General features: G+C 38.5%; 1 protein-coding gene and 1 non-coding gene across 3 annotated transcripts in view; one reads left to right on the forward strand and one right to left on the reverse strand.

The window, feature by feature from the left end:
* IL13RA2 (interleukin 13 receptor subunit alpha 2) overlaps positions 1–14,097 on the reverse strand; it is a 48,482-nt gene extending 34,385 nt beyond the window's left edge. Inside the window, exons 1-2 of one of the 2 annotated variants that reach the window (XM_072744576.1) lie at positions 13,927–14,097; positions 13,297–13,384 (exon numbers count right to left, since the gene is read on the reverse strand). The gene's annotated coding sequence lies outside the window, so the exon portion shown is untranslated. The remainder of the gene's footprint in view (positions 1–13,296; positions 13,385–13,926) is intronic. The other variant, XM_072744577.1, reaches the window with a different exon arrangement.
* On the forward strand, positions 5,127–5,230 carry LOC112908454 (U6 spliceosomal RNA). The gene has a single exon (XR_003232931.1). It is a non-coding gene; the product is annotated as a U6 spliceosomal RNA (small nuclear RNA).
* Positions 14,098–26,038: the final 11,941 nt, after the last annotated feature.

Raw genomic sequence — 26,038 nt, forward strand, 5'->3', positions numbered from 1 at the left:
TGATTACTTAAACAAATACTTTCCATCTGCTCAAATTGTTTTTCGAAGCAATCTCCAACTTCTTGCATTTCTAATGAAATAATATTGTTAAAAACTTACCATTTCTCCAAACTATAGAACATCTTTACTTTCTATGGGCAATCTGAGATATTTTTTTCCTTCTAAATTTGTCTTCTGCAGCAAAAGTCATCAGAAATCAGTTTTTTTATTAAGATTTTATTTATTTATTCATGAGAGGCAGAGACACAGGCATAAGGAGTAGCAGTCTCCCTGTGGGGATCCCAATGCAGAACTTGATCCCAGAACCCTTAGATCACAACCTGAGCCAAAGGCAGACGCTCAACCACTGAGCCACCCAGGCACCCAGAAACAACTTTATTTTATAAGGCATATAAAAAATTCAGCCTTTAGTCTAGAAACATAATTGAAGATCTGAATTGAGGAATATCAGAGATTCCAGTTCTGGTCCTGATTTCAAAATGCCAAAAGGATGCTTTAAAACTGAGGGATCAAACAATACAACTGGACATACTCCCAGAGTTCCAGTAAGTGCATCTCTCTAGGCAAGAGGTTTTGTATTCTGGCTTTCAGAATATCTGAGACTCAGACCATAAAGAATAGCTATTCCAACATTTCAGGCTCTCCCTGTTTGCTGCTTCTCTCTCAAGCCCCTCTCCTTCCTACCCTCACTTTCTTGCTTTTTCTGTTTCTGTTTTCTCCCTCTTTTCTTCTTTCTTACTGATGTTTCTCTTTTCCATTAAGTAGAAACTAATAGGGGTGTCTGGGTGGCTCAGTAATTGAGCATCTGCCTTTGCTCAGGTCGTGATCCCGGGGTCCAGGGATGAGTCCTGCATCGGGCTCCCCACTGGGAGCCTGCTTCTCCCTCTGCCTATGTCTCTGCTTCTCTCTGTATCTCTCATGAATAAATAAATAAAATCTTTAAAAAAGAAGTAGAAACTAACATATTTTTGGATCACTGGATGTCCTCCTTTTTAAAACACCAGAGCATTCTATTTTCTCAATACATTTTCCTTAGTTCTTTGGCTTCAGAATAATACTCTCCATGACCACTTGAAGATTAAACCAGTTTTGTAACTTTGTAAGCTTACATTCTAAAAGTGCTTATGACAGGGGTGCCTGGGTGGCTCAGTCAGTCAGGTGTCTGATTCTTGGTTTTGGTTCAGGTCGTGATCTCAGGGTCATGAGATCGAGCCCAGCGTTTGGCTCCATGCTCATTGGGGAATCTGCTTGAGATTCTCTCTCTCCTTCTGCCCTGTCCCGCCTCAAGATAATCTTTTTTAGAAAAGTGTTTTTCTAAAGTCACCAAAAAAAGAGCTGGGTTTTTTTTTTTTTTTTTACTTGTCTGTGAGCAACCATTTATTGTTCTTCGGTGGACTTACTGCCCTTTATAAAAATGAATTTCCTCCTTTAAAAGAACTGGTTTTTATAATCCTATCTGCTTAAAAGTTCTAAATCCATTTCATAATCCTAAGTGACAGGTCTGCCTATCTACCCCACTTTCTCACTGTTTTTGATAGTTGCTTTTGAGCCTGGGTGAGACAATATTTCCTAAGTGACTTTAGAGTCCTCTAATCAAAATACAACTTCAGAGTCTCTATTTTTCCAACCTGTCCTTTGATTGCTGATACAGTCATAGGCATCCGTCCAGATCTTCATTTCACAGACATTTCCTGAGCATCCATTTTGCACCCAAGGCTACAGTTATGAAAACAAGCAAGACACAGTGTTCCTTACCCTAAAGTCTACTGAAGGAATAGTCAAAAAAAAAAAAAACAGTTACTCACTACAGACCTATTAGAATGGCCAAAATCTGGAACACTGACAACAACAAATTATAAAGAGGATGTTGGAGCAACAGAAACGATCATTCGTTGCTGGTGGGAGCACAAAGTGGTACCACCACTTTGGAAGACAGTTTGGTGATTTTTTAAAAGCTAAACATTCTTACTATGCCAATCAACAATCATGCTTGCTGGTATTGACCCAAAGAAGTAAAAAATGTAGGTCTACACAAAAATCTGAGCATGGAGGTTCATAACAGTTTAATTCATAACTGTCAAAACTTGGAAGCAACCCAAACTGTCTTTCAAGTAGGTAAACAGATAAACAAACTATGGTACATCCAGACAATGGAATATTATTCAGTGCTAAAAAGAAATGGGTTATCAACCCATATCTTTCCATGGAGAAACCTTAAATGCCTATCACTTAAAGAAGCCAATCTGAAAGGGCAACATATTATATGACTCCAACTATATGACATTCTGCAAAGCCAAAAGTATGAAGACAATAAAAAGATCAGTGGTTTCCAGGGGTTGGAGTGAGGGATAGGGATGAATAGGCAGAGCACAGAGGATATTTAAGGCAGTGAAAACACTCTGTATGATACTATTATAGTATAGTATATAATACTAGTATAGTATATAATAGTATAAAGAGTGTATACGTGTCATTATACATGTGGTCAAACACATAGAATGTACAACATCAAGAGTAAACCCTAATGTAAACTATGGACTTTGAGTGATAAGGATGTGTTAATGTAGGTTCATCAATTTTAACAAATGTACCATTCTTGTGTGGGATATTGAAAACTGGAGAGGCTATCCATATGTGGGAGCAGAGGATAGATGGGAAATTTCTGTACCTTCCTCTTTATTTTCCTATGAACCTCAAAAATTAGTCTTTTAAAAATCAAATTATATAAACTTAGAGTTAAATAAATTATATATAATACAAGCAAAATTAATAAAGTGTGAGTCTTCTCTCAGGATACTGGTAGAAATATAAAATGGTACAATCTTATTTTGGAGGTGGTACAGCTAAGATTACTAGCTGTCTCATAATATTCATCTCCTTCAGTAGTAATGGAGCCCCCAGGGTTTAGCAGGACACATGGCCACACAAAATGAAGACTACATTTCTGAACACCTTTCAGGTACATGTGACATATGCTTAAATTCTAGCCCAAGAGATATAAATGGAGTGTTATCTCTAATCTCTAGGTCACACCTTTCTTTTTGTTTTTAATTTAAATTCAATATAGTGTATAATTAGCTTCAGGGGTAGATTTAGTGAATCATCAGTTGCATATAACATCCAGTGCTCCTTACATCACATGCCCTCCTTAATGCCTATCACCCAGTTACCCCATTCCCCCCACTCACCTCTTTGGGTCATACCTTTTAAAAGAATGGACATTTTCTCCCCTTCTCTTTCCTCCTTTCTCTAACTTGCTGCTTAGAATATGGTTTTGGTAGAGGCACCTGGGTGGCTCGGTTGGTTAAGGACCTTGGCTCAGGTCCTGGGATTGAGCCCTGTGTCAGCCTCTGTGCTCAGTAGAATGTCTGCTCCTCCCTCTGTCCCTCCCCCTGCTTCTGTGCTTTCTCTCTCTCTCTCAAATAACTAAATAAAATCTTTTTAAAAATATTTTTAAAAAGAATATGGTCTCCTGGGCAGCCCGGGTGGCTCAGAGGTTTAGCGCCCCCTCAGCCCAGGGTGTGATCCTGGAGACCTGGGATTGAGTCCCACTTCGGGCTCCCTGCATGGAGCCTGCTTCTCCCTCTGCCTGTGTCTCTGCCTCTCTCTCTCTCTCTCTCTCTCTCTCTCTGTGTCTCTCATGAATAAATAAATGAAATATTAACAAAAAAAAATATGGTTTTGGTAGTGAGCCACTTTTGATCAAATAGATGAGGGAAACATCCTAGGTGTGGCAGAACAACGAGTTTGGAGTAGCCCAGGGCTCTTGACCTCATGCAATAAAGCTGCATTTTCTTCCTGAGACCTGGATTAGCTACCTTGAGACAGTCATGTGAGAGCAAAATAAACCACTTTGTTATTTAAGCAGAACCTATAACCTAATTAGAGGAGTATTTAGCATTGTATATTAAAATGTTATTTATTTTTTTAAGATTTTATTTATTTATTCATGAGAGACACACAGAGAGGATGGGAGGGGAGGATATACTGAACCATTCCATTTGCAAATATTATAATCACAAAATGCTGAAGTTGAAACTTTTACAGTGACCAAAAAATCATTTCGATTTCCCCCTCTGAGGCCTTAGAAGTCCTTGCAGTGGTAAACAAGAGGATCCAAGGGCTGTAGGACTCTCTATGGCCCTCTGGAGGTTCTGCTCATAATAACTGCTCTTGTGAACCACAGCACTTCCCACTACCACAAGCCCCTCAATGTTCTGAATGATACTGTGATGATGCACTCACATATCTCTAATCATATGTAACTTCTCCTTTTCCAGATATCGACAGTTCGCCCCACATGATTTTGGTTATTTGCAGGATACCCTGAAGTTCAAGTTTCCTCTCAATAAATCAGTACTAATTCTGTCAAAAATGTGCAGTCTTTCCTGCAAAAGTGCTAGATAAAGCAGATGGCTGATTCCATAATTAGTAATTAATCACTGCTGGATGAGCAAAGTCAAACATACCCAGGGAAAGGAACACTACTTGTAATAGGATCATGCCTTTAGAATATGGCTTTGTCTTCCTTTGCCTTAGCATCCAGGGGGAAATTAGAATGACTAATACCTCCTACCCCCCAACTCCACTACATTCCTTAGTAGTAGGTGGGCTGCTCTTCAGGAGCTCCTAGGCTCACTCGATTCTATTGATACTTACTGCCAAAAAACAAGATATGTGTACAAATTTACACACAAAAACACGTACTTGGCTTCTACCATTAATCACTATGGCTTAAAAATAAATGAGAAAACAGAGACCAGAGAAATTCAATGATTTTCCCATAATCTCATTTCATTCCAGTTTAGATCTTTGCTGCTTTAATTTTTAATTTTTAATTTTTCTGCTTTGCAAAGACTTGACTGTTTTTTCCAAATTTGACCTTTTTCCATCAGATTTGACCTTGTTTCCTTTCTTTATGCCATCTAGATTAGCTTCCATACCCCAAACTAAACTTGCCTCTTTTTTATCATACTTCCTAACAAAATCCCAACTCTCAGGGCTCCCCTGTGCCTGTCACTGCGCAGGTAAGTGCTGATGCAACAAGTCCCACAACAGATTAGTTCCATGATAAATTTCTAACATTCCATTTTATATAAATCCACAGTACTATCAAAAACAGTATTGTGCTCACTTCAGCAGCACATATACTAAAATTGGAATAATACAGAGATTAGCATGGCCCCTGCCCAAGGATGACACGCAAATTCGTGAAGCATTCCATATTTTTATGGAACCTGCTTCTCCCTCTGCCTGTGTCTCCCCCCCTCACCGTGTCTCTCATGAATAAATAAATAAAATATATTTTTAAGAAATAAAATCTTTTTTAAAAAAGAACACTATTAACTGTCTCGGTTCAATTTTATTTCATTATTGAGAACAATTAAAACATTTTTCTGATATCTTCAATTCTTTCACATCCCCTCTCCTCCAACCTCAGCACATGACCTTGCCTCTTTAAAACCAAAATTAAGACATCGGATGGAAATTCCCTCATCTTCCTGATTCCACATTTTCCCTATATCCTCTCCTCCTTCCCTCCTGCTATCATAAAGGAAGTATATTTCCTACTATCTAAGATAAAATACCTCTTCTGTGTTTTTAGATTCTCACCCTGCTCAGATTATTAGAAATCTTACAATTTAATTTTTTTCTTCTCTTCAATATCTTCAACATACATAAGATGTATGTATGGATATATGTCTCAGCCAGATATATCCCATTAGCATTCAAACATACTTACCTCTCCCTAAATTTAAAAGATTTAAACTCTCTTGCCCCCATATTTGCCTCCAGCTACTGCTCCAAAACTTCTTCACAGCCAAACTTCTAGAGTTATCTGTAGTTGCTATTTTCTCCAGATGCCCCTACTCACTCTTTATAACTCCATTTTCTTCTAGTTTTTTTTCCTTCATCCCACCACCAATTCATGACTCTCTTAAAACAGGTCCGACTAGAGTAACTAAAGACCTTCATGTTACTGAATCAATATTTTTTATTCCAATTTTGTTTCTTTTAGTGGTGTTTGCCTGTTTACCACCATCCTTGAAACACTAGTCTCTTGGCTTTTCTGACAACAGAATCCCAGTTTTCCTTCCATCTCTCTGGCTACTCTTTTCATTTCATTTTAGGCTTATTCTTTACTTATCCTAATATTATACATCAGAGTTCTTTGAGGCCCTCATTTCTTCTGACTCTATGTTCTCCCTAGGTAGAACACTCTCACACCTTCCATTACCATCAATATGACAATGACTTTCAAACATATATCTCTCATCCAACCTAGTGTGCTAAGCTCCAGACTTGTGTATCTAATTGCTTTCTTAAGATAATCACTTGGAAGTCTCAAACACACCTCCAATGCAAAATGTCAAATACCAAAATCATAATCTTCCATCTGAAAGTGGGTCCTCTTGTCAGAGGTGTAGTAGCTGTAAGGTGCAGTAGTTCCATCTGACTAGTTAGCAGCAGTGTACATTCAACAGTACAAGCCAGAAATCAGTCACCCTAGACACCTGACATTACATCTCCCATGTCCAATCCATAATCAAATTGTTTTCAAACATCCCTCGAAACTATTTATATCCATCTATATCCCTCCCATGCCAGTCCTTTTATCACTCTCATACTAGTCCAAATCACCATGATAATTTGCCTGGACTATTACAATAGCTATTTTTAAAAAAAAAATCTGTATTCAGCTTTTAACCATCACTACTGCGCACTAACAAACATTTTTTTTTTAAGTAATCTCTATGCCCAGCCTGGGGCTTGAACTCATGACCTCAAGATCAAGAGTCACATGCTGTACAGACTGAGCCATTCAGGGGCCCCTAAAATAGCTTTTTAATACATCTCCTTGAATTTACTTTGGCCCCACTCTATTTCTACATTATAGGTAGAGTGCCTTTCTTCTGTTTTGCAAGTGAAAATCTGATTATACAACTGCCCCACTAAAAATTCTTCATGGCTTCCTCTTTATCTTGGGATAAAAATAAAAATTGTTTACTTGGTCCTCAAGGTCCTAAATATTGTGGCATCTGACTACTTCTAGAGACACTTTTTACACACTCTTCTATTTTGCACTCTGTACTATTACCACAGGACCTGTGCACATGCTCCTCCATCTGCCTGGAATATTTATCTCTCTCTCTATCACTTATGGTTAACTGTAAGGCCCATGAGAGTAGGAACTGCTGCTTCTGCTTTTATATTAGCATAATGCCTATTACAAAGTAGGCAATAAATATTTGGTGAATGAATGAATGAACTGATATGGGTTTAAGACTATAAACTAGTTATTTCCAAAGGTCATCTTATTTTGGAAAGCTGACAGACTCCTGATCCAAAACAAATTTATCAGTGCTTTATCATGGTACCTTGATAGTTCCACATTAGTCACCAAAGGATTCTTCTCAATAACATTTTTGAGCTATGCAAATAACAAACCAGTACTTGTCAAAAAACAGCTGAAGAAGAAAGTCTATCTTCCCTAGGACAATGATAAATTCCACTTATGCAGATCATCTTAAAATATCCAGGTAATCCTTCCATACACGATTTAAAAACACTGATAGACAATGTAATAGTTTTGAAATAGTTTTCTCTGTTTCAAAGAACATGAATACACATGGGGATTATGAATACTCAAAACATTAATGTAACCTATCATCACTTTCCTTTCCTCTATTTCCAGTACCAAATAGTAGCATAACTTAACAAATTTTAGTGTCCTTAAATGGAAACATAGGGGGCAGCCCAGGTGGCTCAGGGGTTTAGCACCACCTTCAGCCCAGGGCCTGATCCTGGAGACCTGGGATCGAGTCCCACGTCAGGCTCCCTGCATGGAGCCTGCTTCTCCCTCTGCCTGTGTCTCTGACTCTTTCTCTCTCTCCTCTCTGCTGTGTTGCTCATGAATAAATAAATAAAATCTTAAAAAATTTTAAAAAAATGGAAACATAGGAGTCATCCTAGATTCCTTTTACTCATTTATCTTCAATCACCATTTCATACACATACACAATATCATAAAGATTCCATTCTCTAAATACCTTAGGGGTCCATCCATATCACTCCATCTTCACTACCACCACCCTAATCCTAGCCCTTAACATCTCTTGACTGATCAACTGCAATAACCTCCTGATGCATTTCCTTCTAATAAGTGAGATTCATGTCATTTTCCATGCTGTAGTCAGTGTGACCTTTTCAAAACACAAATATGTCCATTCAAACACTTTCACTACCTTCCCATAACCCTACAGAATGATTTATAGTAATAGCTCATAATTCAATGTGCTCATACTGTGCCAGTGCTTCCGAAAGCATTTTATGGCATTAATTCACTTAATCCTCATCACAGCATTATGAGATAGGTATTGATGTCATCCCGTTTTACCAATAAGGAAAGTGAGGCACAGAGAAGCTAAATGATTATCGCATGACCTCATAGCTGGTAAGTGATAGAAGCAGATTTAAAGCCAGGCAAGTGTCATTCCAGAATTTGGGCCGTAACCTCTATGCTGTATTGCCTCTTATAAAGTACACCTCTTTTGTTGGGAAAACTGGGCAGCCCCATGCAGAATGATACTGGACCAATCTCTTATACCATACACAAAGATAAACTCAAAATGGTTGAAAGATCTAAATGTGAGACAAGAATCCATCAAAATACTAGAGAAGAACACAAGCAACACCCTTTTTGAACTTGGCCACAACAACTTCTTGCAAGATACATCTCTGAAGGCCAGGGAAACAAAAGCAAAAATGAACTATTGGGACTTCATCAAGATAAAAAGCTTCTGCACAGCGAAGGAAACAATCAACAAAACTACAAGACAACCTACAGAATGGGAAAAGTTATTTGCAAATGACCTATCAGATAAAGGGCTAGTATCCAAGATCTATAAAGAACTTACCAAACTCAACAACCAAAAAACAAACAATCCAGTCATGAAATAAGCGGAAGACATGAACAGACATTTCTCCAAAGAAGACTTACACATGGCCAACAAGCACATAACAAAATGCTCCACATCACTTGCCATCAGGGAGATACAAATCAAAACCACAATGAAATACCACGTCACACAAGTGAGAATGGCTAAAATTAATAAGACAGGAAACAACAAATGTTGGAGAGGATGTGGAGAAAAGGGAACCCTCTTGCACTGTTGGTGAGAATGCAAACCGGTACAACCACTCTGGAAAACAGTGTGGAGGTTCCTCAAGAAGTTAAATAGATATACCCTATGACACAGCAATTGCACTACTGGGTATTTACCCCAAAGATACTGATGTAGTGAAACACCAGGACACTTGCACCCCAATGTTTATAGCAGCCATATCCACAATAGCCAAACTATAGAAGGAGCCACGATGTCCTTCAACAGATGAATAGATAAAGAAGATGTGATATATATATATAAAACATATTATATTATATTATATATACTATATTATATATATGCTATATTATATATATATATATACACACACACACAATGGAATATTACTCAGCTATCAGAAAGGACGAATACCCACCATTTGCTTCGATATGGATGGAACTAGAGGGTATTATGCTGAGTGAAACAAGTCAATTGGAGGATAATTATCATATGGTTTCATTCATATATGGAATATAAGAAATACTGAAAGGGATTATAAGGGGAAGGAGGGAAACTGAGTGGGGAAAAATTAGAGAGGAAGACAAACCATGAGAGACCCCTAACTCTGGGAAACAAATAAAGGATTGTGGAAAGGGAGGTGGGTGGGGGGATGGGGTAACTGGGTGACAGGCACTGAGGAGGGCACTTGATGGGATGAGCACTGGGTGTTATACTATATGTTGGTAAATTGAATTTAAATAAAAAATTTTTTTAATAAAAAAATAGGAAAAAAATAAAGTACACCTCTTTAGCATGGCAATCAACACTTTTCATTATCTGGACCTTACCAACACTTTCAGTCTCATTTCCTACATGTAGATCTTAAAAAGTGGGGTCTTGTTTTATCTCTAAACTTTTGTCCATGTAGGTCCCCTGATATTAATATTGTTTTAACCAGGCTAGTCATGGATTACTCCTAGTCACTGAGATTCAGCTCAGGTAGCAGCACTTCCCTCTACATATTTTCTGAATACACCTTCTCCCAGACTACACTGAGAGTTACATCTGCACTCTCTACTGAAATATTAGGAAATGAAATTCCACAATAGATTAAAAAGCACTCACAATTTAATGAAGGGAAGAGATTCATAAATAGACATATATATGGCAACATATTTTGAGATAATTATGTGTGTTTTGCTCAAAGATTTTTGCTTCTCCCTCCCATTTCAAGAAGATAACCAGGCTTTTTTATTTTCCTTATCTCTCCCAAGAGGGCTCCTCCTCCCCTGTTGCCAAGACTAAAAGCAGTTCTGCACACAGACATACCTTCCTAGCTTTTGTATTGTCAAAACTCAAGCTCATAGGTGAGATTATGCTTAGGAGTGCCAATGCAGGTCTCAAGAAGACAGATGAAATTTCTTTTAGGGTATTCAGGAGGGAAAGGAACATAAGCTTTAAACAAAAGGAAAGAAGTCAGGGGTCAGGTAGGGGTTAGAGGCAGCAGGGAGAACAGCTCAACATTTGATGGTAGCAGCCTAGGAACAGGCGAAAGTTCAGAGGAATTTTAATGAGTGTGCTGGGCCTTAGACACAGGGGACCCAATCATAGCAATGATTCAGTCCCCCAAGCATTGCATAGAAGCAGCAGCAGCAAACCTGAAAGGGCCATCCCTGGCTGAGACAAAAAGGGCCTCTCTAGTATTTTGGTCTCAGTATATTTGCATAACCTGGTAGGAGGCTCAAGTATTTTTTTTTTTAAAGATTTTATTTATTTATTCATGAGAGGCAGAGACATAGGCAGAAGCAGGCTCCATGCAGGGAGCCCGGCATGGGACTCGATCCCTGGTCTCCAGGATCCCGCCCTGGGCCAAAGGCAGGCACTAAACCGCTAAGCCACCCAGGGATCCCCAGGAGGCTCAAGTATTAACTGAAATTGCATATCTTACTTTCTTGACAGAATGCTGAATACAGGGTAGCTTACAGGACATATTAAAATGTGAAATTTCTTGCATACCAAAGTTGCAGACTAATTTCATATTAACTTCAGTTATAATAAGGTGTGGTAAATTCTAGGAGAGAGGAAAGCACTTAGAAGCACAGAGGAAAGCACTTAGAAGCACATCTACAAGAGGCTTGGTTTGGCTGCAGTGTAAGAGGTACTAGGTGTGCTTTCTGAGCCATATTAAAAAACTCTGGACTTAATACTGATGGTAGTAAGTGGAACTGACAGGAAACAGTATTGAGGAAAAGTACTGAAGTAGAAGATTTCAAGGAAAAGGTATTAAAAAGCCAAGTGCCTCAGATGCCAACAGACATGGCATGGGGGAAAGTAAGACAAGAACTGCAATGTGTCTGCTGTACTTGGAAATAAGGAGTAATTAGTAATCAATTGAGTGGCTCAGTGGTTGAGCATCTGCCTTTGGCTCAGGTCGTGATCCCAGGGTCCTGGGTTCAAGTCCCACATCCGGCTCCCAGCAGGGAGCCTGCTTCTCCTGCTGCCTATGTCTCTGCCTCTCTCTCTGTGGCTCTCATGAATAAATAAAAAAAAGTCTTAAGAAAACTTAAAAAAGGGCAGCCCAGGTGGCTCAGCGGTTTAGCACTGCCTTCAGCCCAGGGCCTGATCCTGGAGACCTGGGATCCCTGCATGGAGCCTGCTTCTCCCTCTGCCTATGTCTCTGCCTCTCTCTCTGTCTGTGTCTCTGCTTCTCCTTCTCACTCTCTCTGTGTCTCTCATGAATAAATAAATAAATAAATAAATAAATAAATAAATAAATAAATCTTTAAAAAAAAAAGAATTAGTGATTTTGGTAAAGGTGGCTATATGTATGGACCACTTTTTATTGGAGCTTAGTTGTATGGGTTGTGCTAGTCTTGGTTGTACAGAGAAGGGTTAAGAAAATGTATCTTTTTTTTCTTTGCTGAGAAAAGAACCCATACAGAGGAAGAGACTAAAAGACAGAAGAGAAAGGGAATAATGACGTAAAGAGATCCCTGAAAAAGCAAGAGGTCAGCATGTAATCTAAAACTAAAGTGGAAACACTGAATTTGGACAGAGACAAGAAAAAAGCATGGATGAAGACAAAAATTGATATGTCTATAAAAGATAGTGAGGTGGGTGCATAAGAGGTTTGGGTGCACGTGATGGCATTTATTTTCTGTGTTTTCACAGAAAACAGGAGGAGGTAGGAGACAAGCTTACCTCCTGAAATTAAATATGTAGTAGCTGAATAGAAGGCTCAGAGGGAGAGCAGAAAGTTTACACCAAAGAGGGTGTAAAAGAACTGAGGGAAATCCAGATGACTCGGAGTAAAGACATATAGAAGGATGCTCTGGTTAGTACCTATTCATTCTTCAGATTTCAGCTCAGATGTTGCTTGCTGAGAAAAGTTTAAATGAGGCCCCTGTTATGTGCTTTATGAGCACTATATTTCCATTAAAGACCTGTAATGGTTTTAACCTTATACTAACTTGTGGGATTATCAAGTTAATTTCTATTCCAACTTAATTTCTATTCCAACTGAGCCACCTGGGTGCCCTCATTTTTAACATTTCTATTGCCTTTCACAACATTAGTAGTGATCAAGACATTTGGCTCATTTTACAGATAAAGAAACTAAAAGCAAGATTGTTTAGTCCTTAGTTTATTATTCTCTGCTCAAAATAATCATCTTCATAATTTTATGCAATTTACCTAAGTATTAAACTCTCTGAAGTTAATAAAATTTGCATAAAAAACAGCTGGTAAATCCCCTCTATTCATGTCACAGTTTCATATACCCTCATACATATTAGACAAAGAAAGTGAATCTGGAAATATCCAAAGTGACTGAAGTGTGTAAAAGTGATCGTCAGATTTAAGTGTTAACTATGTATTTTTTCCAGAAGAAAACAAGCATCAAATGTATAAGATGCTAGTTCATTTCAGAGCAAAAGCAATGAAAATTAGAATTTGTATTTTAATGACTCTACTGTATACGTAAATAATCATAATATACAAATAAATGAAAATGATCACATACAGAAGATATGCATGTTTCATAAATCAGATCTAATATCATATAAAACATAGCAAGTCATTCATTTTAGAGGAGTTCTATGGTTATTTCTGAGATTAGGAGATAAAAGTTGCTGCAAAGTAGAGAATTCTCTTTTGGAATGCCTGAGTGGTTCAACAGTTGAGCGCCTACCTTTGGCTCAGGGCATGATCCCAGATTCCGGGGTTCGAGTCCCACATCAGGCTCCTTGCATGGAGCCTGCTTCTCCCTCTGCCTGTGTCTCTCATGAATAAATAAAATATTTTAAAAAGAGAGAGAAAGAGAATTCTCATTTATAGGAAAAAGCCACATAGAAAATAATGTAATATACACTAGGTATATTATATAAGACTGATGAATCACTGACCTCTACCTCTGAAGCTAATACATTATGTTAATTAACTTAATTAAAATAATAAAAGAGGAAAAGTTTTAAAAGAAAAGAATTTCAGACAACTTCTTAACTCTAAAATGCAATTATCCTTATTTCCAAAGGACCAGTTTTGCTTATAAGAGGTAATACTTTTAGAGGAAATAAAGGCCAATAAGAAAACAACTAGAAATTAAAAGCAATAATGTTATTCATACTGATTACCCAGCACCTATTAATTGGCTGCATACAAAAAATGCAGTATTTCCTCAAATTAGTATATATCAAGTCAAACATTTTTCCATGACATTTATGAGCCCATTTTCTATTTAGAAAATTTTAACTATTTCTTTTTAAAATAAATTACCTCTCATCCCCACACTTCCTCCCCCAAACTTCAGTTCCAGACTTACTGTGAGTGAATATGTACCCAGTTACAATCAAATTCTTCTGAAATACTACTGAAATCTGTCTCAATGAACAGCTTCTTAGCTTAATGTATTTTAAATGACCTAAGAAATGAAGTCTTTATGTAGGAGGAGCTCTGGTTTATCCATGGAATGTACTGTCATGAGAAAATTTGCATTCAAAGCAGGTCAGCATTCAAGGTTATATTTGTCAAAAGATTCAGAGGAAATCACAAGTTCATCTGAGTGATTTTCTTTCCCTTTTAATTAGTTCCTGATATGGCATTTTCAGTATGCCAATGTTATTTTACTATGTGACTCACCACATTGGGAATTAAAAGATAATCCAAAGGTAAGTATGTGATTGCCAGGTCTATGCTGTTTCTTCAGAGTGTAATATCCAAAGTATTTCACTGTTTTGAGTTTCAAATACCTTAAGTATGAAAAAGAGTCATAAATGGATAGGGAATCTGGAAACCTGGGTTCTACTTTAGGTTTTCCCTCCCACAATCAGCTAGGTGGCCTTGGGCAATTTCCTTAAATTCTTTAGGCCTCAGTTTCAAAACATTTATTAAATGGAACTTCAGAAGTCATCTAGTCTAACCTTCAATTCTAAGCAAAAATTGCCTCTGCATTTCACCTAATAGATGGTCAGTTTCTCATATGTAAAATTAGCAGCTAGAACTAAATGATGTCTTAAGTTTCTAATTTCTAAAATCCTTAGTGTTGGAATGCCTGGGTGGTTCGGGTGGTTGGGTGTCTGCCTTCTGCTCAAAGCTTGATCCTGGAGTCCGGATCCTGCACAGGGCCTGCTTCTCCCTCTGCCTGTGTCTCTGCCTGCCTCTCTCTGTCTCTCATGAATAAATAAATAAAATCTTTTTTAAAAATAAATAAATAAATAAAATCTTTAGTGTTGGGAGGGTCGGAAAAAATAATAATAATAATAAAATAAAATACTTAGTGTTGTAATTAAAATTCAGTCATTGTCATGTATGTGGGGGTTTTTTTCCCGTTGACAGTTTATCAAATATATCATTACATAATGAAACAAGATTTTATTTCAGCCCAGGTAAAAGTAAATAAAGAAATTTAAATCACCATCAAATTGCCCCTCAATATTCAAGTCTCTGCAGGGTAATCTCCATGTCCAGGAACCATGCAAAGCCATAAGAAGCTGGAATACTTTGGATGCTTTTCTAAAGTATATGACATGGTGTCAGGTACTTATTCCAAAATACAAGTAAATTGAGATTGAATCCAGTCTATATATCACCTAATATTCCACTGGTTAAAAAGCATTTTCCTCAGTTCAAAACACAGGTACAGACTTGATAAATTCTCTCAGATACCAAAGATACATTTTACAATTAATATGTGAACAAACAAATAAAAGGCAAGGGGTCTAAATGAAGAGAAGACCGTGGATACAGCCTTCTATTCTTTTTTCTAAAGATTTTATTTATTTATTCATGAGAGACAGAGAGAGAGAGAGAGAGAGAGAGAGAGAGGCAAAGACACAGGCAAAGGGAGAAGCAGGCTCCACACAGGGAGCCCAATGTGGGACTTGATCCTGGGACCCCAGGATCACACCCTGGGCCCAAGGCAGGTGCCAAACTACTGAGCCACCCAGGCATCCCCAGGCTTCTCTTCATTACTAACTTTATCTTTAATTCTAAGATTTTTAAAAAATTTTTTATTCACTGCATAGTTGATCCTCCACCCTAAATTGAAATCGTCAGGTGGGAAGAAATTGAGCATTGTTTAGAGAGTTTGGTATCTGCTTTTCAGATGTGAGCTAGTTGGTTTGTTTCACAATTACTTTTTCAAAAATTATTTATCAGACCTACATGAGAAATATTCTAATCAGAATTTGCTGACATGATGGTAAGAAAAATACTGAGATTCAAAATCTTCTTTCCTTTTCCTGTGATTGCAATTTCAATTAACTTATTTATCTTCTTCTATTCAAAAAATTCTCCATGAAGTTTTCTTCAAGCTTCCTGTTTTCCCCAAATCTCCTGGCTCTTGCAAACATTTCATTATACTATGTTTTATAGTTTTAACACAGAGTTACAATTAAAAGAAATACATATATAATCATATATTGGAATGATACAGTGCATTTATTTATAGGCTTGCAAACCATAAGCTAAATATAGTTAATACAATTGGGAAAAGTTTTTAAAAATAAAATAAAATACAGTTGGAAGCAATAGTGCACCATGCCTCAGATACTAAGTTTCATTAAATAGGAACTTCCACCCTGATTTTATAGCTTAATCAGTAAAAGCATGGCTAAGCTTTGCTTCATGGTGTGAAGAAAAAGACATTAAAAGATAATTTCGGGTGCCTGGGTGGCTCAATTGGTTAAGAGTCTGCCTCTTAATTTTAGTTCAGGTCATGATCTCAGAGTCTTGAGATTGAGTCCCACATCAGGCTCAGAGCTCAGTGAGAAATCTGCTTGTCCCTCTCGCTCCCCCTTACCCCTCACTCCCTGCTTGCCACGTTCTCTCTTTTGTAAAATAAATACTCTCTTTTAAAAAAGAATTCATTTTAATATACCAAAAATCCTATTTGATGGCTTTCTACTGATATCAATAGAAGTTGCCAATGGTAATTGTGTGCTTGTACCTTAGCACTCATTACTCTGCCCCAAATATAAGGCATGTTGCAACCCCTAATAAAGAGAATTTGGGAGTAAACCTTATTGGCACAGAGAAAGGAGGCTAGATAAAACTAATTGGAGCAGTCCCTCCCTAGCTGGAAGTTAGTCCCAAATCAAGAGTGTAAACCAACATTTGATGCAGGTCAGGGTCAGTGTCACCCTAGGGCGTAGTGAAGAGGTACATCAAAGCCTCAGGGTAGGGAAGTTCTTCAGGATAGTTGGGATCAAGTCACTCTTCTGGGAGAATTGGTTCTGCAAGTAATCAACAGTCAGTTCTGGAAGGGGACCAACAGAAACTAGGGAAAATGATTTAGGCCTGGGCCGTAATTTCAGCAGAGACAGAGAACTGAGTTTCCATATGGGAGCCAAAGTCCAATGAAACAGCCAACAGCAGATGGTGGGGTAAGAAACAAAGGCTTAAGTCTGATGCTTACAAAGTTTCCCAGGGACCCAAATCAATTCCAGAGGCACAGCACACACTAGGCTATTTCCAGATTTCTACCTGCTAAAAGAGAATAGCTCTCACTAGGGCAGAGCTGTGTAGGCATTGAGACTTCCTAGGCTGACACCATGAAGTGAAACGAGGACACATACCAAGGTACACAAGTACAATTTCTGGACTTTCCAGCAGGAACATATAGTACTTTATTATCCTCCTGAGATAGCTAAATAGATAACTATTTCAGTTTTACAAATGGATATCACTCAAGTTTCAATAGGTTGTTACTTTCCAAAAGTCAAAAATTCAAGAGAAATAAAATCTAGGTGGGCCCGATACCTAGCCCAGTGCTTATGCTCTTCCTGCAGAGTCATACTACTGCTAGAATTCTCTTTGATATCTCAGTAGCTGAACTAGTTGACTAGCAGGAATCATGACACCTCTTTCACTATGCAAAGCTATAGCTCCTATTCTGTTGACCATCAAAACAGGAAATGAGTATTCCTGAACTGCTGCTCAAACGAAGTAATCAGCAAAGTCAGTATTTAGTGCCTCAAAGTGTTATTTCCTTTGTAAGTTTCAAGGATACTAAATAAGCAAAAACAAGAAAAATAAATATTAAAAAAAAATAAAATAAAATAACTGCTGACTATTTGGTTTATAGGTACAGGTGCACATACACACAGAGCTCTTAACAAAATTACTAGATTTGAGGACAGTTTTTAAACATTCAGGCAAATGTCAAACTTCTGAGAGGCTTTTTTCACATATCACCCCCAAAAACCTGACCTGAAAAGTTATTTGGTAGACTTGGCATATTGTACAGAAAAGCAGTGTCTTATAAAGAACACACTCTGAGACAGAAGGCATCTAGACTGCCTGCTTTCCCTGAATTCCAGTCTTTTTATACTGAAGCCAACTAATTTATGAATCCTGAATTCCCCTCCACACTACCATAGATTCAACAGAATACCAGAGTTTAGATTCTCAGGAAACCCACATGAGTTGAGAAATACAGTTAGCAACATCATGATCTAGTACCCACATTAACACCAAATAGACTTAAACACAGACCCACAGACCACAGAGGTCAGCAGCACCAGACTACTTTCTATTCACTCACATTCATTCAACCTTTATACAGCAACGATGTGCCAAACACTGTGCTAGATGCTGAGGGTACAAAGATGAGTTAAATACTATCTCATGTAGCTCAATGCTAGTTAGAGTGGGAAAAACTATAGAAACTACTGAATAATTACAGTACAGTGTGATAAGAACAGCATACTATAACAGAATCCATAGAATCATTGGCAGCTAAGGAGCTCAGATAAGAGAACTCATTCTACCTGCTTTGTGATGAAAAGGGTATCTTCTGGCAGAAATCGCTTTGGTGGTCATTCTTGCTCCTGATGTCAAATTGTGATATAATAAATAAACATATTTGGTCTTTGTCTTTAGTTCCTGGTACAGAGCTCCTTAAAACCCTTAGAAATTCCTGGATGACAGAGGTGTCTTTGGTATTCATAATGAGCCCCTTTCATCCCTACCTGAGCTTATGCTAATGAGGTGACTATTGGTGAGCCCCTAGATAACTTCAGGATGAAGGTCAGTTGCCAGAGGAATCAACCACGTGATTAGAGGGTAGGAACTATCAGCCCCATCTCCCAATCCCCCACTTCCATCCCCACACCTGAACTTCTGAGACGGAAGAAGAACTAGAAGTTGAGTTCAATCACCAATGGCAAATGACTTAATCAGCTAGGATGGACCTAAGGTAGCCATTCTAGCAGGAATATACTATCATTGGCCATTCTAGCAGGAATATAGGTATTACTTTATTTTATCCATTTATCTCCCTGAAATAGCTAAGAAGATACTATTTCAGTTTTACAAGTGGATATCATTCAAGTCTCAATAGGTTAAGTTACTTTCCAGAAGTCAAAAATTCAAGAGAAATAAAATCTAGGTGGCCCTGGATTGGTCCATGGCTTAGTAATGAAACTTCCATAAAACACCTAAACAGAGGCACCTGGGTGGTTCAGTGGTTGAGCATCCACCTTTGGTTCAGGTCGTGATCGCAGGGTCTTGGGATCAAGTCCTTTTTTTTTTTAATTTTTTATTTATTATTTATGATAGTCACACAGAGAGAGAGAGAGAGAGAGAGAGAGAGAGAGAGAGAGGCAGAGACACAGGCAGAGGGAGAAGCAGGCTCCATGCACCGGGAGCCCGACATGGGATTCGATCCTGGGTCTCCAGGATCGCGCCCTGGGCCAAAGGCAGGTGCCAAACCGCTACGCCACCCAGGTTGGGATCAAGTCCTGCATCAGGCTCTCCACCGGGAGGCTGCTTCTCCCTCTGCCTATGTCTCTGCCTCTCTCTGTGTGTCTCTCACAAATAAATAAAATCTTAAAAACCCCACCTAAACAGCCAAGTGCACAGAGCTTCCACATTGAAGAACACATGGAGGTACCAGGAAGGTGACTTGCTTGGAAAGAGAATGGAAGCTTCTCAAGATGCATCACCCCTACAAACACACAACACACACACACACACACACACACACACACACACTTACATATACACCTTGCCCTAAGCATCTTTTCCATTTGGCTGTGCCTGAGTTGTATCCTCTATAATAAACATGAAAGAGTAAGCAAAGTATTTTCCTGGGTTTTTCTAGTGAATTATGAAACCTGAGAGGAGTCATGGGAACTCCTGAATTTATCACCAGCTAGTTAGAAATACCGGAACTTTCAGTTGGCATCTGAAGTAGGGATAGTCTTATGGGACCGGGCCCTTATCCTGTGGAGTCTTTGCTAACTACATGTGTAATATAGTATAGCATGTGTTATATAATTACATGTAAAATGTCAGAATTTGAATGAATGGTAGGATACTCAGTTGGTGTCACAGAATCTGAGACTGGATAATTGCTTGATGTCAGAAAACATCCCTGACAAGTCAATCTTCTTTTTTTTAAGACTTTATTTATTTATGCATGAGAGACACAGCAGGAGAGGCAGAGACATAGGCAGAGGGAAAAGCAGGCTCCCTGCACAGAGCCTGATGCAGGCCTTGATCCCAGGACCCTGGGATTACGCCCTGAGCCAAAGGCAGATGCTCAACCATCGAGCCACCCAGGTGGCCCATCAATCTTCTTTATAACCGTTTATGCATCAAATATTTGGAAAGACCTAGGTCTTTTCAGGAAGTTTATCAAGATAAAGTTGCCTGATGAACTGTGGCAGAGTTGGCTAATGTTTTTCAGTATCCATAGCTAATGTTATCCAGTATCCTTCCACTCTTCCTTTTATTAATTGAAACTCATAAACGTTACCTGTGTACACAGCCTCCCAATCAAAGACTATATTTTCCAGACTCCTTTGCAGTTTGGTATGAAGATATGACAGAAATTTAGAGGATGATATGCAAGTAGAAGTGATATGCACCACCTTTGGATCCTGTTTTGACAAGAAAATCTCTTGTCCTCTTCCTTCTCTCCCCTCACTGAACTAGCAGGCTATTGCACAGATGGGATAGTAGGGACCACATTTGACCACAGAGACAAAGTCAACATACTAGGAGATGGCAAAGCTACAAGGTAGAAGGATTCTGAGCCTTGATGACCTGCAGCAGTGCTGGCTGCCCACCTCTGATCTGTTGCTTAAGCCATAATCTTTTGAGGTCTCTTGATTTCAGCAACTTACCTTGTACCCTAAATAATACAGAAATAAATCTTCATTAAAGTGGAAGTGATATTACTTAATGTGTTATCCTTCCCAAAGTCATTTGTATCTGGAATCCAAAAATCAAAGAATGTATAAAGTCCAAAGGAAAAATATCCTAGTGATGTTTCAGACCTAGTGACAGACCAAAAGTTTTTAGTTTGGGTTTTGGTTTGTATTTCCCTCGCCTTTGAATCTCAGCATACAAGTAATTGTCTACTCCCTCACTCCTTTAATTTGGCCCTGACTCTAAGCTCTGACATGTCTGTTTCTCTCCTTAGTATGTGACTCCCTTAAGAGCAGGAAGTGTGCATTACTTGCCTCTATAAAACTACTTCCTGAATATAGCATATGTTCAATAAATATGTATCAAATGCTTCCAGTGAAGGTAATCAAAACAGCCACATTTCCTCTCTTTTTAAAAACTCTTCCACAAAGAACTTTTATTCTAATAATGCAAATAACTAAATGACCAAAATAATGATTACAGAATAAGCTGATATTGTTGATTGAAACTTGTCAGGCCGTATGTTTAATGATTACCCATGGTCTTTAGTCATCATGATGAACCCATGATGTATATACTACCATTGACATCCCCGTATTACAGAAAAGATAACTGAGGCTCAAAGAAGTAACAAAACAAAACAAAAACCTTTCTCAATAACTCACATTTAGGAAACAGCTTAAATAGGGATTTGAACCCAGGACTGCTTAACATTAAAAGATACTTTCTTAGCTACAATATAGTCTACCATATGATCCTCCAGAAATGGCCTGGTAATGTGTAGGGTGGCAAGGGAAAAATAATCAGCCTGGTTTAAGAATGAGTTACAGAAAAAAAAAAAAAAAAAGAATGAGTTACAGAGGGTAGCCCGGGTGGCTCAGCGGTTTAGCACTGCCTTCGGCCCAGGGTGTGATCCTGGAGACCCAGAATTGAGTCCCACGTCAGGCTCCCTGCATGGAGCCTGTTTCTCCCTCTGCCTGTGTCTCTCATGAATAAATAAAATCTTTAAAAAAATGAATGAGTTACAGATAATAAAGCTAATCTAAACTACGTGGTATGAGAAAGCCAAATCAATATAAATTATATTATGCTTGTAAAAAACTTTTGCTAGTTTCCAGATCAATGAGTATCTTTAACTTGAAAATCTATTCATGGGGAAATTATTTAAACTGGTCTGATCCTTGGCACAGTTATCTAAAAACTGAAGAAAACTGCCCTGGAATGTTCATAAGGATTGCTGTTTTGTGTAAAAATATTTCAGAGAACAATGGAAGAAACAGCATAGACAGAAAATAGACTTCATAAGAACAGTTTGCATGTAGTATCTGCTATCAAGTATTTTGTTAATCAGATATATTTCTAAATTTGCTATTGAGTAAGAATATTCAAGCCTACGTAAAAGCAGAAATAGCTAAATGATATCAAATGTACCCATTATTCAGATTCAACAACTACCAAGATAACATATTTATTAATTATCTAATGAGAACTGATACTCCTATTCTCAGACATCAGTAAGTATGTTCACAGAAACTCAAACTGGTAATGCTGAAACAAATCTAAAAATTCTAGTCTCTCTCTTTTAATAGTCAAGAAAATAAAGGACCTAAATGAAGAGATGATCTAATCAAGGTCATTTATAAGCCTATGTAAGAATCAGTTTTCTGATTCTTATTGCTATTCAGTGATAAACACTCTTTAATTTACTTGACTCCTTTGAAAACAATTAATGAAATGCAATAAAAGCCTTTTCTTTATAAATCCATTAAAACAGACTAGGCTGTTCTCCAAATATGTCTTTTTGACCTACATTTTTTCCAGGAACACAGATTACAAAACAACTCTCCCATTTATGCCTTTTAAGGTATAAATGAATTAGGAACACCTGGGTGGCTCAGTGGTGGATAGCCTCCCTTCGGCCCAGGGCATGATCCTGGAGTCCCCGAATAGATTCGTCAGGCTCCCTGCATGGAGCCTGCTTTCTTCCTCTGCCTGTGTCTCTGCCTCTCTCTGTGTCTCTCATGAATAAATAAATAAATAAAAATCTTTTTTTAAAAGGGTACAAATGAATTATAAAATAAACAGTTCTTCAATCAAAAGAATTCAGAGAAACAATCATATAGAATTTTACCGTAACATCATGATCTTTCCCGATTTGTCTCTTGATAATGCTGAGACAGGAACAAACACATGATGAACTTGTTAATGAACTATTAACAGGAAACCAGAGTGTACACATGTGTGTCCTTAGATTGAGGCTTAGTAAAATTAGGAAGTTAAGTTCCAGCTGGAGACCGGACAACCGGCAGAAAATTCCTAACAGCCAGAGCACATCATACTTTCAGGAAAAATAAAGATCAACAACACATATTAATTTTTTAATGTTGTCACTCTATTAGTGGCAGGCATATGGGTTTTCAAATGCTTAAGGAGGCTATTAAACAGGGTCTCAAAACCATCGTATCTACTATTCTTTACATTTGATTTAGAAGAAAACCACAGATTTTATGGGTCATATTCACTGCATATTAACATATGACTTTAAAGTGATTATACTGACTGAAAAGAGAACAGCTAGATCTTTTACACTAATATTGAGATGATCTTGTGAGTGGCATTTCAGATCGGCAGCACATCTTTGAAGAAATGTTTTCTTTCTTTCCCTCAGACCATGACCCACTTTCTCCCTAGGCTACTGCCATTTAGTGATTCATCGGTTTAGTCAGTCAGTTATTTCTTCAACAAATAGTTATTGAGTTTGTGCCAGGTGATGGGGGATACAGCAATGAGTGAACAAATTCCTGCCCTCATTGAATTGACCTTCCAGCAATGGAGATAGACCATAGACAAATAAACAAGCAAAAATACATTAGGTAATGATAAATGCCATTAAAAAAGAGTAGGGTAAGATATTAGTGATGAGTGAAATGAGGGAAAGAGGCTATTATATTTATTTTTTTAAAAGATTTTATTTGGGCAGCCCGGGTGGCTCAGCGATTTAGCGCCGCCTTCAGTCCAGGGCGTGATCCCGGAGTCCTGGGATAGAGTCCCATGTCCGGCTCCCTGCATGGACCCTGCTTCTCCCTCTGCCTGTGTCTCTGCCTCTCTGTCTGTCTCTCATGAATAAATAAGATTTTATTTATTTATTCATGACACACACACACACACACACACACACACACACACACACACACAGAGGCAGAGACACAGGCAGAGGGAGAAGCAGGCTCCATGCAGGGAGCCAGACATAGGACTCCGGGGTCACGCCCTGGGCTGAAGGCGGCACTAAACCGCTGAGCCACCAGGGCGTCACAAAGAGGCTATTTTAGAAAGGAAGATGAGAAAGGCCTCTATAGACAGAATGTGAATAAAAGATGGAGGGAGTCATGAAGATGACCGAGAGTGTTTCAGGTAGACAGAATAGCAAATGCCACGGCCCTGAAGAGGGACCATGTCTGGTGAGTGCTGCTAGGAGGCCTGTGTTGCTGGAGCAGAGTAAGGAAGGAAGAAAAGAGGAGGAAAAATAAGAGAGGTAGAGGGGACAGTTTGTGTGGTGCCTCAAAGGCTAGTATACTTTGACTTTCGTTCTGAGTGAGATAGGGAACCACTTGAAGGTTTTGATCAGGGAAGCATATAGAATTAGTTCTGTTTTATTATTTATTTATTTATTTATTTATTTATTTATTTATTTATTTATTTTAGTTCTGTTTTAAAATAACTCCGGGGATGCCTGGGTTGCTCAGTGGTTAAGCGTCTGCCTTCGGCCCAGGGCATGATCCTGGAGTCCCAGGATCAAGTCCCACATCAGGCTCCCTACAGGGAGCCTGCTTCTCCCTCTGCCTGTCTCTCTCTCTCTCTCTCTCTCTCTCTCTCTCTCTGTCTCTCATGAATAAATAAATAAAATCTTTAAAAAAATAAAGATAACTCTGGTTGCTGAGTAAATAATCAAATGCGTGGGCACAAAATGATAGCAGGGAGATGACTTGGGAAGCTCTTGTAATTGTCTAACCAAGAGATGACGGCGGCATGTGTGATGATGGTGAGAAGCATCATATTCTGAATATAGCATGATTGTGAAAGTAGGGCTGGTATAATTTTCTAAGGATTGGACATGGGTTATGCACAAGAGAGGGCAATCAACATCAGGGAAATACAAATCAAAACCACAATGAGATACCACCTCACACCAGTGAGAATGGGGAAAATTAACAAGGCAGGAAACCACAAATGTTGGAGAGGATGCGGAGAAAAGGGAACCCTCTTACACTGTTGGTGGGAATGTGAACTGGTGCAGCCACTCTGGAAAACTGTGTGGAGGTTCCTCAAAGAGTTCAAAATAGACCTGCCCTACGACCCAGCAATTGCACTGTTGGGGATTTACCCCAAAGATTCAGATGCAATGAAACGTCGGGACACCTGCACCCCGATGTTTCTATCAGCAATGGTCACAATAGCCAAACTGTGGAAGGAGCCTCGGTGTCCATCGAAAGATGAATGGATAAAGAAGATGTGGTTTATGTATACAATGGAATATTACTCAGCCATTAGAAACGACAAATACCCACCATTTGCTTCAACGTGGATGGAACTGGAGGGTATTATGCTGAGTGAAATAAGTCAATCGGAGAAGGACAAACAGTGTATGTTCTCATTCATTTGGGGAATATGAATAATAGTGAAAGGGAATATAAAGGAAGGGAGAAGAAATGTTGGGAAATATCAGGAAGGGAGACAGAACATAAAGACTCCTAACTCGGGGAAACGAACTAGGGGTGGTGGAGGGGGAGGAGGGCGGGTGTTGGAGGGGAATGGGTGACGGGCACTGAGGTGGACACTTGACGGGATGAGCACTGGGTGTTTTTTTGTATGTTGGTAAATTGAACACCAATAAAAATTAATTAAAAAAAAAAAAAAGAGAGGGCAATCAAAAATGATGTCAAGGATTCTAATCTAAACAACTAGGTAAACAGTGATGACACTTATTGAAAGGAGGCACACTGGGGGAGGAGCAGTGTTGGTATGGGAATTAAGAATTCAGTTTTGGACATGACAAGTTTGAGCTGCTCATTCAACTTCCAAATTGAAACACAGAGTAGACAGCTGGATACATTAGTCTGGAACTTAGGGGACAGCTTAGTATGAAAGATAAAATTTGAGAGTTAATGGTATATAAATGGTACTGAACTCCCTGAGACTGAATGAGATTGCCTGGTGACCATTTATATGAGTTGTGTAACAAGTTAGAGGATGGGCAGTTCTAAAACTCAAAAATTAGGAAT

Source organism: Vulpes vulpes, chromosome X (assembly GCF_048418805.1).
Source record: "Vulpes vulpes isolate BD-2025 chromosome X, VulVul3, whole genome shotgun sequence".
NCBI classification, from domain to species: domain Eukaryota; kingdom Metazoa; phylum Chordata; class Mammalia; order Carnivora; family Canidae; genus Vulpes; species Vulpes vulpes.